A 17,892-nucleotide genomic window follows, 5' to 3' on the forward strand; every position below is an offset into this window, starting at 1 on the left:
TCCCTCTATTGTTATTTTTGTGGCTTTATATTATTATTGTTAGGTCGGCTGGATTACATTGTGACTCATTAGACTCCTATATATAGAAAGGAGGTTTTTTCATTTGAATCATCCAAGAATTGTTCATTTAATGTAATGTAAAGGAGGTTGCCCCCTCGAAGAGGCTGAATTCTAAGGCGTTGATCTATCTTTTCTATCTTTTCTTGAGCTGGTTTCATAACACAATATCGCATAAAAAAATACATAACCATTTAACGATTATAACAATCTTGCGATAGCGCGACAGTGCGATCCGTGATTTTGCGATCTGCGATTTTGCAATAAGCGTGATCGGGCAACCCTGCGATAATACATCTTAATGAAAAATGCGATAATGCGACACTGCGATGCTGCGATGCGAATCGCAGAAACTTTCCATCGCAGATTTTCCCCGGCTCAACATTCAAGAAAAGCTGTCCATAAACCAAAAATTGAATACGCGCTTTAATGATAATTAATGAATGATGCGCCAAGTGTTGATGAAAGACGGTTTTGTGTTTTTCGAAGAGTCAGTTCACGTCAGGTGGCATGTTTTTGTACATCCGTAGAGCTTAGAGATTTCTTGTCGATTTTTATTATCATTACTCTCTCCTCATGTGTGAACTTCAGGAATGAAAAACAGAAACAACATGAAGCAATGTGCAGGAAGCAATAAAGGAAAAGGGTAAAGCTCCAATGCTCAGAGACAGAGAAAAGATGCCCTCATAAGTCGATACCGCATGCAACAGAGCCGCAAATTCACAGAGCGCTGCTGAACTATCCATTACAGATCTTTCAGTCACAACCATGGTTGAATGAGTAGTTGGACAATGGTGATATCAATGGGCGGTTCAACGCTCAAGGTCAGAAGCTCACGGAAGCAATATGTTTACAAAATTTTGAAGCTTATACCCAGTAAAGGAAAAGGCACTAAAGATGAAAAATGCATCAGAAAGGCCCGGATCAAAGAACGGAGGCAGTTTCCGATGCGCAATTGGCGCCTAGCGCTAATCGCGCATCGCTGAGAAAATTGCTCAAAAAGCAAAGTCCCTAACTGCTCAGTCACTCGTAAGCCCGGAAAACGCAAGAAAGCAACGACAGAAGCAATTCGAGGATTAACCAAGTGGAATTTGGATTATTACTGGGCATACACAGTAAATCCACATAGCCAGAGGATGACTCTCGAGTATATCTTCTATTTTGTTGAAAAGATGGTGCCAGCTTTGACCATTTCTGTTTGCTTAGCTCAACCAAAAGTGGAAGATAGTCAGCCGACTCTACCCAGGCAAATATTGAAAGCTCGCAACATTAAGGAGCAAATGCAGAAGTAGTTAGATATTAGATTTAATTTTTAGAAATAGTTTTGCTTAGAAAAAGGGCGGTCATTTAAACCGTATCCTGAATCTGTGTAATTAAGTTATTTAGTTAGTAGTATTTAAACCCTTCTCATGCATTTAGAGAAGGGTCCAGAAATTTATCAAAAACTTGTCCTTAGAACATGCACTTTTGCACCCTCAGAGAAGGTTTTGGTGAATGAGTGGATCAAGATTTGTTGATGTTTGCATTTGATATCTGCTACTAATGTTGCACTTTTGTACTCTTAGTAGATGTAGAGCAAGGAGAGATAAATCATTGTTTCTTGAAGCTTATGAGTAGGACGAGTCATAAATGGTAGTTTTATCTCTTGACCATTTCTGCTTATATGTTAAAGTGATATACAATTTTTAGTTGTTTATATATTATTGCATGAATGCTTGAGTTATCATTTGGCACTTTTGTACGGTGGTAGCTATTTATTTATGTTTAATGTATGAATAGCTCATTATGCGATATGCTGTTCACAACTGTTTCGCCTAACTTTTTATGCGAAGTGGTTCATCTTAATTGATTTCCTTTCTTATAATCGTTGAATGATCTTTATTACCAGTTGTTATTCGAAATCTCTTTAGATCGCATAATAGAATAATTACATCCCGGGTTAGCATAGATTTAGATGTGTTGTTTATTAGATTACAGTAGCATAGAATTAGATTAAAGTTTGAATTAGAATAGCTTAGATAGGAACTGTTAGATCCGCAACATCCAATTCTACACACACACACAGCCATAGATTGGGAAACCGGTCCCATTATCCCCAGTTGGACCCGCTATACCAAACGGATAAGGAGCTGCCAAGCAAGGTCCGGACCGGGCGGGTATCCCCCTTGTTGTCGACCCGATTTTTGGGGCTTCAACACATTTCCAACTAGAAACATATCATCCACATACAAGACCAGATAAATAATATGGTCACCAATTAACTTAAAATACACAAAATGATCTGCTTTGCTTCTGGTGAAGCCAAGTCCTCGTATAAATGTATCAAATTTCTAATACCACATCATTCGTGACTATTTTAACCCATACACAGACTTTTTTAACTTGCATACCAGCTCTTTCTTACCCTTCATCGCAAAACCTTCTGGTTGCTTCATGTAGATCTCCTCTTCCAGAGCCCTGTGAAGAAATGTTGTCTTCACATCCATCTGTTCTACCTCAAAATCAAAAGCAGTAGCAACAGATAGAAGTAATATAATAGAAGATACCTTGGCAATAGGAGAAAAAATATCACCAAAATAAATTCCCGGCACCTACGAATAACCTTTCACTACCAACCGAGCTTTGTATTTCTCCACCTTTCGTTCTGCATTTGTCTTCTTCTTGAACACCCATTTGCTGCCAATGTGTTTCCTTCTAGCCGGCAACTCCACTAGATCCCATGCCTCATTTTGGTGCAAAGATGTCATTTCAACAACCATGGCCTCTTTCCAGAGTTTGCCATCCTCTGAATCTACTTTATCCTTCACAATTCCAGGATCATCATGAGTAAAAGATAAAGTAAAATTTGAATAGAAAGCAGATGGACTATACCTTTCTAGCTGCCTTCTTTCTCGAACTGATCTTCTCACACCCGAAGTTTGTGGCTCTTCATCTTCTGATTCCTCCTCTTCTGTAGAGTCTGAATCTTCCTCCTTAAGCTCAAAGTCTATATTCTCATGTTCCTTTGGTTGGACTCCATCTTTAATAACATCTTTCACCTCTCTGAATACCACATCTCAGTTGTACACAACCTTCCTTGTTACTAGGTTCCAAAGCTTATAACCCTTTAAACCATCCTTATACCCAATAAACATGCACTTTTCAAATTTACTATCAAACCTTGTTCTTTTCTCCTTTGGAACATGTACATATGCATCACATCCAAATACCCTCAGATGTGAAAGAGAGGGTTTCCTACCAGTCCATACCTCTTGTGGAGTCTTATCCTCCAACGTTGATGAAGGTGATCTGTTGACCAGGTAACATGTAATCTCCACTGCCTTTGCCTAGAACTATTGTCCTAACCCGACACCACTGAGCATGCTTCTTGCCCTTTCCATCAATGTCTTGTTCATTCTTTCTGTAACTCCATTTTGTTGAGGTGTATATGGAGTAGTCTTCTGTCATGCTATACCACACTTCTTATAGAATTATTCAAATTCCTTATTACAAAACTCTCCACCGTTATCTATCCTCAACACCTTTATCTTCTTCTTTGTCTGACTTTCCACCAGAGCCTTAAATTCTTTAAACCTGTCAAAGACTTCAGATTTCTTCTTAAGGAAATATATCCATGTATTCCTTGAGAAGTCATATATAAATGATACATAGTACACAGACTTACCCATTGATGGAACCTTCACATGTCCAAACACATCACTATGGACAAGCTCTAATATCCATTTCGCCCTCTTACCACCAGAGGGGAAACTCACCCGATTTTGCTTCCCATATAAACAATTTTAACAGGAATCAAAATCGAAAGAGTTATTACTCATACCTTTACCATGAAGTATTTGAATTCCCTTCTCTCCAATATGTCCAAGCCTTTGATGCCACAGCATGGTCTTCACTCTAGAGACTACTAAATTTTCTGTTCCACTTTCAGGAACCATGGAACTATTGCACCCATCAAATATAATGCTACCTTGCAGCTTGTATAGAATTCCAATCCAAACTCCCGCATCAATACTAGTGCTCCCTAAACCATCTTGCAAGTATCCTTCTCGAACACTATTTTTACACCTACATCATCTAGCTTGCTTATAGAAATCAGATTTCTTGCCAATGCAGGAATTTGCAGAGCACCGAGAAGTGTTCTAACCCTTCCACCTTGCAACTTCAACTTTACTTTTCTACGACCAATGATTCTAGCCTTCCTATCATCCCCTAAGAAGACATCACCATCATCATATTTCTCATACTCGTAGAACCACTCTCTATGGTGAGTGAAGTGAAAGGATGACCCTGAGTCAATCAACCATGCCTCATGATCTACATGTGTACTTGAAGAAGCCAAGTACACATCCCCCCCTTCATCTGAGGTGGTTTTCGCCTCTGCCAAAGGAGCATAATCATGTCCCTTTCCTTTGTCAGGAGATTTAGATTTACATTCCTTTTTTTAGTGCCCTTCCTTTGCACATTTCCAATACATCACCTTTATAGTTTTTCCTGGAGATTTAGATCTCCCTCTAGATTTATATCTCCCACTCGATGACTTACTTTTGTTTATGTTCTGGGACTGTCCTCGTACAGACAAGGCATCACCATTCTGGATCTCCATATTTTTTCATCTCATCTCCTTCGTGAGCAAGGATGAGACTATTTCATCAAACTAGAAGGTAATTGCATTGCTACCTATTGCAATAACCAAACTATCCCACGAATCTGGTAGAGAACACAACAAACTGATGCACTTATCTTCATCTGAAATTTTAATATCAAAAGATAATAACTGACTTACCATAGTATTAAATGCATTCAGATGCTCTGTCACCGAGTCTCCATCATTCATCCTCAGGTTATACAGCTTTTTCCATAGGAACAATTTATTCACCAGAGACATAGATTGGTACAAAGTCCCTAACTTGTCCCACAAAGACTTCGTCGTAGCTTCCCCTAATACATTCAGCAATATTGAATCTGAGACACACAATCATATTATGCTCTTTGCCTTCCAATCCAACTTCTTCCATTCTTCATCACACACTCCCGTTGTTTTAGTACACAGATCTACCATGATCCACTAATTTTTATCCAGCAATAGATCCTCCATCTTGAGTTTCCACAACTCAAAATTATGACCATTAAATTTCTCAATCTCTATCTTTCCACTGCTCGCCATCTTCATTTACCACTAGAATTGTTCTCGCAAATCTCCCACTGAACAGGATCTACCATAGGCCCGAGCGAAACCCCTCAACAAAAAAGGTGTCCCCTTGAAGCCAAAATAGATCTGATACAAATGTAGGTTTTAATCTCATACAGAAGTTACCTGCATACGATTTATAAAACACAAAAAATAAACAATGCGAGAGCATAACACATAAAACACATATATACAGAGATTTTCCCCTAGATTGCAAAACCAAGACTACTAGTTTGATTTTTCATTATGTTCCTTTCAATGTTACAATACATATTTATACATGCCAAAGCATCCAATACCATGGACGAAAACCATTGCATCCAAAACCATGCGTGAAAAATCATGCACAAAACCATACGTAGGTCCACCCAACCTAATATAGCGTCCAAAAACAAAATTTTCTAGGGTGCTGCCCCAGACCCTATAGAGTGACCCCCCTTGCTACGCAATCGTCGAAACGAAGTGGGGGCTCCGCCCCCCTTCTGACCCCCTGATTAACTACATCGACTAGTCTTGGAAATAATATAACACAACCCAACAATGAGAAACTCATGCATGTCAGTTCAGAGAAAGACCCAGTTGAGACTAGACTGCAGGGATAGTGTACTATCAATTTTATAATTTTATGAGTTGTACAAATGACGCATGCAATTAGAGAAGCACCTAGTTTTGGATTGCGTAGTTGTGGAAGAATTATTTCCTCATTAATAGAGGCTAATTCCTCTAGGAATTGCACAAGTAAATAGGGGATTGGAGAGTAGTAGAATAGGCTAAGGTTTGGCTTGATCTAGCTTGTGAGGAGAGATTTGATCATACTTTTGAATGAGTTGTTCTAGTGAGACCAAGCTTTGTATTTTCTCTCAGATTTCTGATTAATGCAATATAGATAATAGGGGTTTTGAGCAGTGGCTTTCCCTGGATAAATATTGTGTTATGTGTCATTGATTATCTTCATCTTGTTGATTATTGTTTTCAAAGATCTTTATGGGATTCCACTATAACGAGTAGAGTAAAAGGCTTGTCTTTTGTTTTAGTACATTACATGAGCTGCTGAATCTACATGAAAATCTACACCTCTGAGCTTGATGTCCAAGCCACAAAAAAACGAGCCATGGAAGACAAATACAATGTGAGCTTTCCACAAAGAATGGAGAGATCTTGCCACATAGAGTAGAGAGGAAAATGCAAGGTTCGAAGAAGAATATACAAACCTGTTGTAGGCTCGAACTATTTGCCTTAAAATTGGGGGAAAACCACACTGTTGGAACCTTAGATCAAATCCTTTGACATTTGGATGCTCGTTCCAACTAGTTAAATCAGGTCTAATTATCCTCTCCCTATCTATGCTAACTTATAATGTATTTATTAGTTTCCACTAGAGAAGAGACATCATATCGGCCCTCTTGTTGAGCTTAGGGAACAAGGTGATCCATAAGATGATCCTGGGCTCAGCCAAGCCACAACTAAGTTCAACCTCAAAGTTAACCTACTCAAACCTTACTAAGCTCTATGATATTAAGTTTATATTAATTGTTAATCCTATATGATACTATGATAATTAGGTGTTAATATTGCTTCTAAAACTAATTTTAATATAAACCATAAATAAGGTTATGTTAATTTATAAATCTAATGTCATATGTAATATTACATTAGCTATATAGATCTATATTGTTATGCTAATATAAATCTAATATTAAATATAAGAAACAATATTAAAAAATGTAATACTAAGCTATTGTATCACTAAACTACTAAGATATAATTTAATGACACTAAATACCTACTTTAATTCTATAAAGTAAATACAACTATCTACCTATTCTAAGTGCTTTACCATAAATGTATTTAATAGTATAACTAATTTTAATTTTAATAATATTATATGTTAATACTTTTATAATAATTAAATTACAATATCAATCTATGTGAAAAGAAAGTAATTCTAGATCTACTTTGAAGATTAAAATTAATCCTACAAATTAAAGATATCAAATATCTAATATTAAATCTTGTTAATTAATATACAAAATGATATAGTTCCTTATGATTGTTTTTCAGCGATTCTATAAAGATTGGGTCAATCAATGGGTTGATTGATATAAGGGCTCAATCTTGCCACTTAGAATCAAAATGTTTGCCTCTATGGAAGAGGACTTTATGCAAAATGGAAATGGAGATGTATGTGTGATTCTATCCTACAATGCGAATGTAACCTATGTTGGCCAAGATAAGAATTGCGGTATCTTAATGAAGAGCGAAAAAATAACTAAGGGAAAAAGTAGTGTTTGAATTCGGATTAAGCTAAAATAGTTCAATATCTTACAAATAATGAAAACAAATATACAATGAAATGATTTTAACAAATAGTTATTAAAATCTCTAGTGCATACACCTAAATTCAAATCTTAGCATGAATTCATTGTGAGATTTATATAGAGCAGGGGAAATAATTCTTCATACTCACAATATGTTAAGTCAATTCTCCATACTCACAATATGTTAAGTCAAGACAAGTTGGCAAACAATTAATAAATACTTATTTACTGTCACAAACAAGTCTCCATGAATTCTTCAAAAAATCTGATTGAACCAGCTAAATCTTGCAAAGATAGCTTTATAAAGACAAACAGTTAGCATAAATTGAGTATATTGACAATAGTGTTAACACTACTAATTTATACTAATTGTTCTGATTAAAACCAGATAATAAATCTATAAAACAATTACAATAATGCAATCTAAAAACAAACTTATCATTAATTTCAATTGCTTTTACAATCCTTGAGATAAAGAACTCCTTCAAGAAAATTCAAGATCTCTGCATCTCTTAATACAACACAATAGTGCAATTTATTAAATTTCTTTGGAGACAACTCCCACATGACTGCAAAATAAAGATGTACAACCTCTCCCTTCTCCTGGATTTAGATCCCCCTTTCTTCAATTCCCTCTCTCTACTATAATATATTTTAATTACAAATTGTAATAGGCATTTTCTGGAACGAAATTTGTTAAATCTTCGATGAATGAGAGAGGAAATTTAGGAGCCATTCTACTCATGCGTATCCATATTCAACAGAAAAGGAATTTTTTTTTCTCAGTTTGCCAGAGAGATTCCCTTAACTTTATTTACATCCTTGATGGTCGAGATCATAACTTCCTGGTTGGCGTTGCCACCGGTAGTGACAAGTTTAAAGTAGTTCATTTAAATGTGATCATGAAAATATAATAGGTATGGTGAGAATCAAACTATTGCACTGCAAGAAAAAACAATAAAACATGACACGAGAGGTAAACAGTTAGATTCACTTACATGGTTACATTCATGGGCTTCTATCAAAAAAAACGTTACGTTATTCATGAAATTGATAATATAGAAACTGTATTGGAGAATTCTCGTAGAAAATGTTTTGGCATGACGTGCTATTCAAAGATGGAAAATGCGCAAAGTGCTCCGCTTTTATTTAATGAGATTTTAAACATGTTTTAATTACTAACGGTTAATCTTTGAGCGAAGAATCCTCTTCGTGAACAAGTAAATCTTTTGTGCTTGAAACACTTGTTTTCTGGTGATAACCATTGTCATTATTTGCCTCTGCGTTTTGAGTCTATGATTAGATTAAATGACCGTTAGAGGGGTTGCGGCCTTCACGACCCTCGACAGTTCAATGATATTTGGAGATATTGTAGATAAGGTGACATGTGTGTAAGGAGGATGCAACCTGTGTGCATGGACGCTGGAGAAAAGGGCGCTGGTATAAATGACAATAGAGGCTAGATGGAAGAGAGATAGATCCACGTCATGTTCGTTGGAAAATGAAGTGTGCGCTTGTTTAGAGAAGGGCAAGAAGTATGTGCGTATAATTATATATGTCCATTTCATGACTTAACCATCGTATCACTAATTTTTCCTTTAGCTCCTTAGGCTGCGTGAAGGTTTAATCAAGATTTTAATTTTTCATGGTGGATCTCATCAAGTTGTCGAAACCTTCCTCTTGGTTAAAAGATTTGTGATTAATGACTTGCATACATCCCTCATTCTTACATTACACATAAAGCACTATTGTTACATATATTTAACCCTAAAGCACTAAAATGCAACAATACAATGAGTTAGTGATTAATGGTTTTTGTTTTTAGTATTATGTACATAAGTATGCATATGTATGTAATATTTACAAAACATATGTTAAATATTATAACATTGTTTAAAAAATATATTGAGAGATGGTTATTTGTTTTTATTTATTTATGTATGTATTATGTTAATATATATTAGGTTACAAAATTACAATATATATATATTTACAACCTGGGTTGAATTTTAGTTTATTAAAATATTATTACAACATTTACTAACAATGTATTTATTTAATATTAAATTTATTTACAATTAAATTAAAATAATTATGTTAAATTAATTAGTAGTGTTATTTATCTATAAGATGTGCAATTTATATATTAAAAATCTATTTACAAATGTAATTAAAAATTAACCAATTTTACATTTTTTTGTTGATGTAGGTATGCCAAGGAATGTGACGGAACCAAGCAACCAATATGGCCAATCATTGAATCTGACGTGATGTGCCAAGTTATCTAGAGGGAATACCAACCACTGAAACCAAATGCTAGAAGTAAGGTGATGTTGAAATTGGAGTTACCACATCACCTTTTTGTGACCAATATGAAAACACTTTCATGAACTCAAAAGGTAGCAAAGAGGTGCTCAAAACCCAAAAGCATCCATCGTAATGACCAAAACGAAGGGTGTGTAAAAATACGATCAAAACTGACATGATCAAAAATCCCTGAGCCAAGCGATAAAGATAAGAACAATCAACAATTCCCAAAAAGTCTAGTAAAGAAGCGATTTTTTCAAAAATTAAAATAGAGGGTCCGGGCTTGTGGCCAAGAACATAACCTTAGAACATCATTGAATTTCCACCAAAATGATGCAGGATCATCAACAATATATAGTTTCCTCAATTAGTGAAAGAGCACGCCATTAGGGGAAGGCTAACATGAGAAGTTGAATTGAACTTATAGAGGGATTTATCTAATCAAATTTTTCTAATAACAATATTAAATATATTTTCCATGTGTCTTATTGATTTGCACCACATTAAATGATAATAGGAGGAATGACCACATATTAATAATAATGATATTTCTTTGTCAATTTTGAATTCTAGTTTGGAGCAGGATGGGCTTCTTTTAGGCCTATGGGGAAATTTGTCCCACAACTACCCATATTTCAACAAGAGGAGACAAGAAAAAGTTCCAGCATGATGAGGACAACGAGGAGATTTTTTCTGTTACGGAAAAGTGAAAGAAGAAGTCTAAGAATGGGCCCACAAGTAGTGTTGGAAAGCTAACTAGGTTTGGTCTTCATATTTATCTTTTTACTTCTAGAAAAAGCATAAAGAAGAAAAAATATTATATTATTATTTCTTTAGACAAGCATGCTCTTCATGCTTCTAGGTTTTTGTTCAGTCAAAAAAATGAATTTTAATGAAATTCCATTTAGACTCTTTGTAAGAAAAAGGAAAGGAATTTATGTTAACAGTTATACTCTCCTCCATAATACAACTCAGCCCTTCATGATGATAAGTTGGCTCATTCATTGGATGTTTCTTTTCACATGTGAGATCAACTATATATTGGTATACATCATCCACCCAAATGACGAGCAATTCTTAGAATTTTTCTGGAAGTTCATATATATATATATATATATATATATATATATATATATATATATGAGTATTCTGAGAAAGGACGAACAAGTTTCTTTGTGTTTAAGCGATGTGAGAATGTCTGAATTTTTTATGACATATGATTTGGACAAAATGTGAATCCCTAAAGTTAGAATTCTAAAAATATGTGTTATTAAACAAGGTTATCTCTGTGAGGACTTGTGAGCCGCAAAAAGAATGGTCACACACACACACACACACACACACACACACACACACACACATGCACATATGAAATGTGAATCCATAACTACTACAATATGAAAGCTCGAAGAGGACTGAATAGAGTATAAGAAGGGAGTCACTGGAAGGATGACCTATCTTTCCGAATAAGGCATCTTCTGATAGATCAACTAATCTTATTGAAGATGAATATTGACAAAAATTGGAGGGTTGACTTGGAGATATTATGGAGGAAGTTGTGTTGGTATTGGTCTTTAAAATCTCATTTGATCTGATTCTATAAGAAGAAGATTGTTTGGGTTCTCCCAAATTGTTGTGGATTTTCCTAGCATGCAACCTATATCTTGTGTTTATTGTCTCTTGTGATCTTCCTGTTATATTTTGGTAATTTATTGATGAAGAAAAGGAACAAAAAAAATTCATAAGAAGCCAACAATGTTCACAAGTAATTATCAAGTAGCTAAAATCAACCTTAATATACAATTTTATGGATTTTCCAACATGAGATCGAAGCTAAGGTTTGACAAAGGAGGCTTGAAGATCACTTTCTATGGGCATCTAGAAGAAAATCATTATTAAATATTTGAATACACTAATTGAAAGATTCATAAGCATGCATTTCTAGGCTCGTATTTATTTAGTGGTCTATTCCCTTGACATTATTACTTGGAAAGTTTCAACGACTTAATATACAAGGATCTAAACTCGATTTATAAATCTCGATGGTTGCATATATATAATGGAATCATATATCTAGTGGCATTGTATCGTATCCCACTTTATGGTTCATATATCATTAGGAGTTCATTATATCAATTCTCTCTCATACATTACATCTCTGAATACATCCCTTATGTGATCCCATTTCTTTCTTCACGTTCACATATTTTGGCTTCGGATATATACGTTGAAATATCACAATGGTTCACACAAAGGAATCATATCTCTGTAGCTTCGTGATTACTGGCTTAGTCAACATAGAAGCATCGAGACTCTAATATATATATCATGAATCCTGGCTCTATGTGATGGAAAAATATTGTTACAATGGTTATTCCTGTGTATGTTTTGGTTTTGAAGTTATATGGATCTCATACTTTAGGAATATTCACATTATTAAAGTTGTGGTATGAATTCGTCAAGGGATCACATTGTTATATCCAGTGGCATTATAACATATATAGTGACAACATCACAACATGGCTCTTGTACCTATAAATGATGGTACTTTACTATGGCTCGATGATATCTGCAACTAGAATTTTATAATGGATGACATCGTTATGACAAAAACATCACAATAATTAATTGTTTAACAAGAATTTGAAACATTGACATAGTGACATTGTTGATCTCATATGACAAAAATATTAATGTTTGAAAAATGATGGATGCATAGAAACTCTACAATCAAACACCAAGTACATATTTTGAAGGATTAATCTAGCCTAAGGTGACGAGCTCTTAAGGAACTGTAGGAGCGAGGAAAACTCATTGTATTTTCTATTGTCTTGGCTAATCTTAAGGAGGATTCATCTAGTTCTAGAAGCTGGGTTTATTCTGGGATTTTGGAAAGCAAGTGAGGGTGTAACCATGGGGGCTTCACTGGGTGAGCAATACCATACCACACGCATTCATATTGGGGGATATATATTGACGAAAAAATGACATAATATATTGGGCATATGATAGGGGGTAAAGGAATTTTATACTGGAAGCTATAAAAAATGTAGCTCAAAGTTAATGAAAAAATATAAGGGGAGATTAAAAATGTTAATGCAAAAATGGATACCTACAATATCTAGTGAAAATAGGGGTTTTTTAAATTTGTGAGGTGTATTGGGTTCGTATTGGTATGGGGTTAAATTATGTTATATTTAGAGGTATTCTCCAATATGTAGTCAAACTATGGGTATTGTTTAATATGCCATGAAAACACATGCTATGTTATAGGTTCATTGCTTGAAGCCCCCATGTGTGTAACAAGGCTGAGAACAAGCCAAATTTACCTTTTTTCTGTAAGGTATACAGGGCCAAAATCTAGGGTTATTATGGGTGCAATATTGGGGCCTATAAGGGGGTTATTTTAAGGTTCATACACTTGGAATATATATATATATATATATATATATTACAGGGCCAACTATAGAATTACAGATAACAAGGTAAGTAGGATGGTTTAAGGGCTTCATTCACCTTGAGATAGAGCTGCTACAGACAAATTTCAGGCCTATAATGTTAGGTCCCTATAGTACTAGTGTATTCCCCTTATTGTTATTGTTGTGCCCTTAAATTATTATTGTTATGTAGGCTCTGATTATATTGTGACCCCTCAGACTCGTATATATACCAATGAGGTCTTATCATTTGAATCATTTAATAATTGTTCATTTATGTGATGTAAAGGAGGTTTCCGTCTAAAAGAGTTTATTTTTCAAGTGGTTGATCTATATTTTATTCTGTTTTATGAGCTGATTGCATAACATTTGGTATCAGAGCTTTGGATTCTATGGTTTCACTGCTTCAAATAGGTCATCATGGAATTTTCGTTATAACACATTTTCTACGAAGATTCAAAATCTAAAACTATGACCATGTCGAGTTGAATCTTCATGAACGTCATGCCAAAATTTCAGATCTTGGTTCACTATTTTTTCAAAGATATGGCTTGAAGGTGTTAGGGTTTCCTCATGCTCCATAATTCAATCTCAAACAGGTGACCGAGGGAAAATTGTCATAGATTTCGGTTCAAACATCGCATTGGAATTTCATACAAAGTGACTAAAGAAAATGGACTATAGTTTATTTTATATAAATTTCAATGCCAAAGGCTGAAACATTGAAACGTGGAATTTCATACAAGTTCACTCTACTGAAATAGTCCACAATTAGGTCATTATGGGATATTTGTCATAATATTATCTTGAAGAATCCAATCTTGGATTGACTCATGGAATTGGAAAGAAGACTCGGAGTGCTACCAAAGAACAAAACTTTAGACCATGGAGATTCAAAATTATAGATATACAATAGCTTCAATATCGAGTTGTTAAAAGTCAAGAAAAAGGTGTGTATTTTTTTTAATATTGGATAACGTTTTTTTGAAAAATAAGTTTGAAGTGATTCAAAGAGAATATTGAAGCATAGATATCATTATTTGGTTCTAAAATTACTCCCAAACAAAAGAATTATACACCAATTAAGCCCTCAGAAATCTCTATTATGACTCATGATGAGGAAGAATTACAACACGATAAATCCAAATTATAGGCCCAAGTGAAACTAATTTTGCTCTCACAAAGAGGAACCAAAGATGAAATAAAACGAGACGGGGATGGCTTAAAAAGGGACATGGAAGGTTTTAAGGATGGTTTAAAAGTAGCTATCGAAGAAATGCTGAATGTCAAGATGGAAGGATTGAAAAAATTGCTGCAAGAAAATCTTCTGAATGGTGACAAGATAATCCATGAAAATCATGATGAGGACAAAAGGAATATTAATTATAATTTTAAAGACTCCAATGTTGGGTTTAAAGCCCACCACATTCCAAATATTGATATGATAAAGTTTCATGGAGAGGATCCAATAACATGGATACTACACATGGAGTAATATTTTGATCTCCATGATGTGCAACACACACAAAAGGTATGCATTCCATATTTATATTTAGAACCGAATCAGTCTGTATGGTATTCATTAATTTTTTCTCGTAAACAACTTTTCACTTCGTCAATTTTTACAGAGTAAATGATAGCACACTATGAGGATACAAAGAGCAACACCTTCTTTACCTAATTGATAAATCCCAAACAAAAGGGTTCAATGATGGAGCACATTGAGGACTTCCAAAACTTGAATATTAAGGTAACTAATATTCTAGAGGAGCATAGGACTGATGTCCTCATAGGGAATTTGAAGGATAACATCCAAAATGAGGTTCATCTTTGGGAACCTAATTCATTGGAGAAGGCATTTAGGGTGGCAAGAAAACTTTAAAGAAAAAATATTGAAACGACGAATTATACCACTCATAAGTATAAACAAGGAGGTGGCGTTTCTCCTATACTTCCACAACTTCAAGGCTGATGCCAAAGAAATTGGAGGAAAAAGGATAAAAAGATCTTTGTTATAGTTGTGATAGAAAATAGACTAGAGGTCATAAGCTTGTTGAGAATAAATTATTTGACATAGATTGTGAAGAGAAGGAAAAAAAGGAACAAGAAACATAAAAAAAGGAGGAGATACACTAAGAACCAACCCCAGAGAAAGAAGAAATGAATCTGTCCATTTCTTGTAATGCATTGGTAGGAATTACCTGTCCTAAAACTCTCAAGGTATAAGGATATATCAATAATACAAAGGTAATAATGTTGATTGATTCAGGTAGTACCCCTAAGTTTATTCATTGTCAGATAGTCAAATAATTGAATTGCTTCATATATCCAACATCAAAGTGTCAAGTGATGTTTGGAAAAGGAGGAACTATAAATTACTCTGGAAGGTGCCATAATATCAAGCTAAGCATGGCATGATATATATTGAATATTCCAATCCTCTCAATTCCAATGAGTGATGTTGATGTTGTACTGGGAGTCCAATGGTTACAATATTTGGGGACAATAGCTTTTAATTTTCAAGAACTTTTCTTGAATTGTTTTTGGGAAGGAAAGGAAGTTGAATTAAGGGGTATCACAAGGAAACTATGAAATATAATCAACTCTATTGGCATGAAAAATATTCTGAAGAAATAAAAATGGGGTGTAGTTACACAATTAGCCTCACTAGAGGTTCAACTATCGAAATCATCTATTTCTCCAAATCTCCAAAACTTATTGGACAATAATTCCAAGGTATTTAAGGCTCTAAAAGGGATCCCACCTATCTGCGATCATTGTCATGATGTTCATTTGATTCCAGGAATAATTCCTCTAAAAATCAGACCTTATAGATATCATTATGCCTAAAAGAGTGAAATTGAACGTATGGTTATAGAAATGCTAGAGGCTCGTGTAATTCAACCTAGTCAAAGTTATTTCTCTTCTCTAATATTATTGGTGCAAAAGAAGGATGGATCATGGCATATGTGTCTAGATTATAGGGAGCTCAACAAGCTCACTATTAAAGGTAAATTTCCCATTCTTATCATTGATGAATTTTTGGATGAATTACACGGAGAAATTTACTTCACCAAGTTGGATATTCATTCAGGATATCATCAAATTACAATGAAGACTGAATAGATTATGAAAATAACATTTAGAACTCATGAAGGTAATTATGACTTTTTGGTCATGCCTTTTCGCCTTACTAATGCACCTTCAACATTTCAAGGTTTAATGAATTCCATTTTCAAATGCTTGCTTTGAAAATTTATGTTAGTATTTTTTAATGATATACTAATCTACAACAAGTCTGCGAAGGATCATGTTCAATATGTTTATAGGGTAATCAAACTATTTGAGGATAAACAATTATACGAAAAAACCTCCAAATTTTATTCGGAGTACAGGAGGTGGAATATTTAGGTTATATTATATCTCATGAGGGTCTCAAGGTAGACCCTAACAAAATTAAAACCATTAAGGAATGGAAAATCCCAACAACCATAAAGCATCTTTGAGGATTTCTTAGGTTGACTCGGTATTATGTTATGAAACTAGCTCACAAAAACATAGAAAAGATAGATCAATGCCTTAGAAATAAGCCTCTGAGAGGGGGAAACCTCCATTACATTACACAAATGAACAATTCTTGGATGATACAAATGACAAGACCTTTCTATATATAGGAGTCTAAGGGTTCATAATATAATCAGAGCCGACATAAAAGTAATAATGTATGGGCGCAATAATAACAATAGTGGGCTTCTATGGGGCACAATAAGAACAATATGGAGACTACATGGGGACAAAAATATAATAAGGGGGTTGTACAAATAAAAATAAAGGGTTACACTAGTAGTATAGGGACCTAACATGCCCCTCTCCTTCAAAAAGTGTTGTCCTCAATGCATGAGTAGCTCTTGATGCTTCTGTATACAAATTTTGTCCTCCCATGTGGAATTGTCAACAGGTAAGTTCTTTCACTTGATGAGATACTCTGAAATTGATCGATTTGGTAGCTGTCGTGTTCTTGTTTCTACGACTTCTCCAGGTTTCAATATGATTTTTCCTTCCTTGTCAAGTTCTGGCAATATTGTTTGAACCGGGATTCTCTGCAACTTTTGAATGAGTGGCCACACTTCTTCATCCTTCTTCCATTCATCCCTTTCTTCCTTTATCTAATGTAGTTGGATAATAGAAATAACACAAAACAATGTTTCCACATCCTCATCCTTTCTTGAGAGTGCATCTGCAACAACATTTTGCTTCCCCTTTTTTTAGATGATTTAAAAGTCATAACCCAACATATCTGTGACCCATTTTTCTGTTCTTCTAAAGATAATATTTGTTATAAAAATTATTTCAAACTATCATGATCCATTTTTACCTTGAAGTGTCTTCCCATTATGTAGGGTCACCATTTATTAAGTGCATGTAGTATTTCCAACATTTCCTTCTCATAAGTAGCTTTTTGTAAATACTTTCCTTTGATTGGATGAATTTTGAAAGAAATGGGTCTTTTATCTTGCATTAAAACAACACCAATTCCATTTCTTGAAGCATCACATTCCACAATAAAGGTTTTTGTGAATTCCGG

The sequence above is a fragment of the Pinus tabuliformis genome, chromosome 8, assembly GCF_031772625.1.
Source record: "Pinus tabuliformis cultivar Carrire ecotype Pingquan chromosome 8, CPIR1, whole genome shotgun sequence".
Taxonomy (NCBI): Eukaryota; Viridiplantae; Streptophyta; class Pinopsida; order Pinales; family Pinaceae; genus Pinus; species Pinus tabuliformis.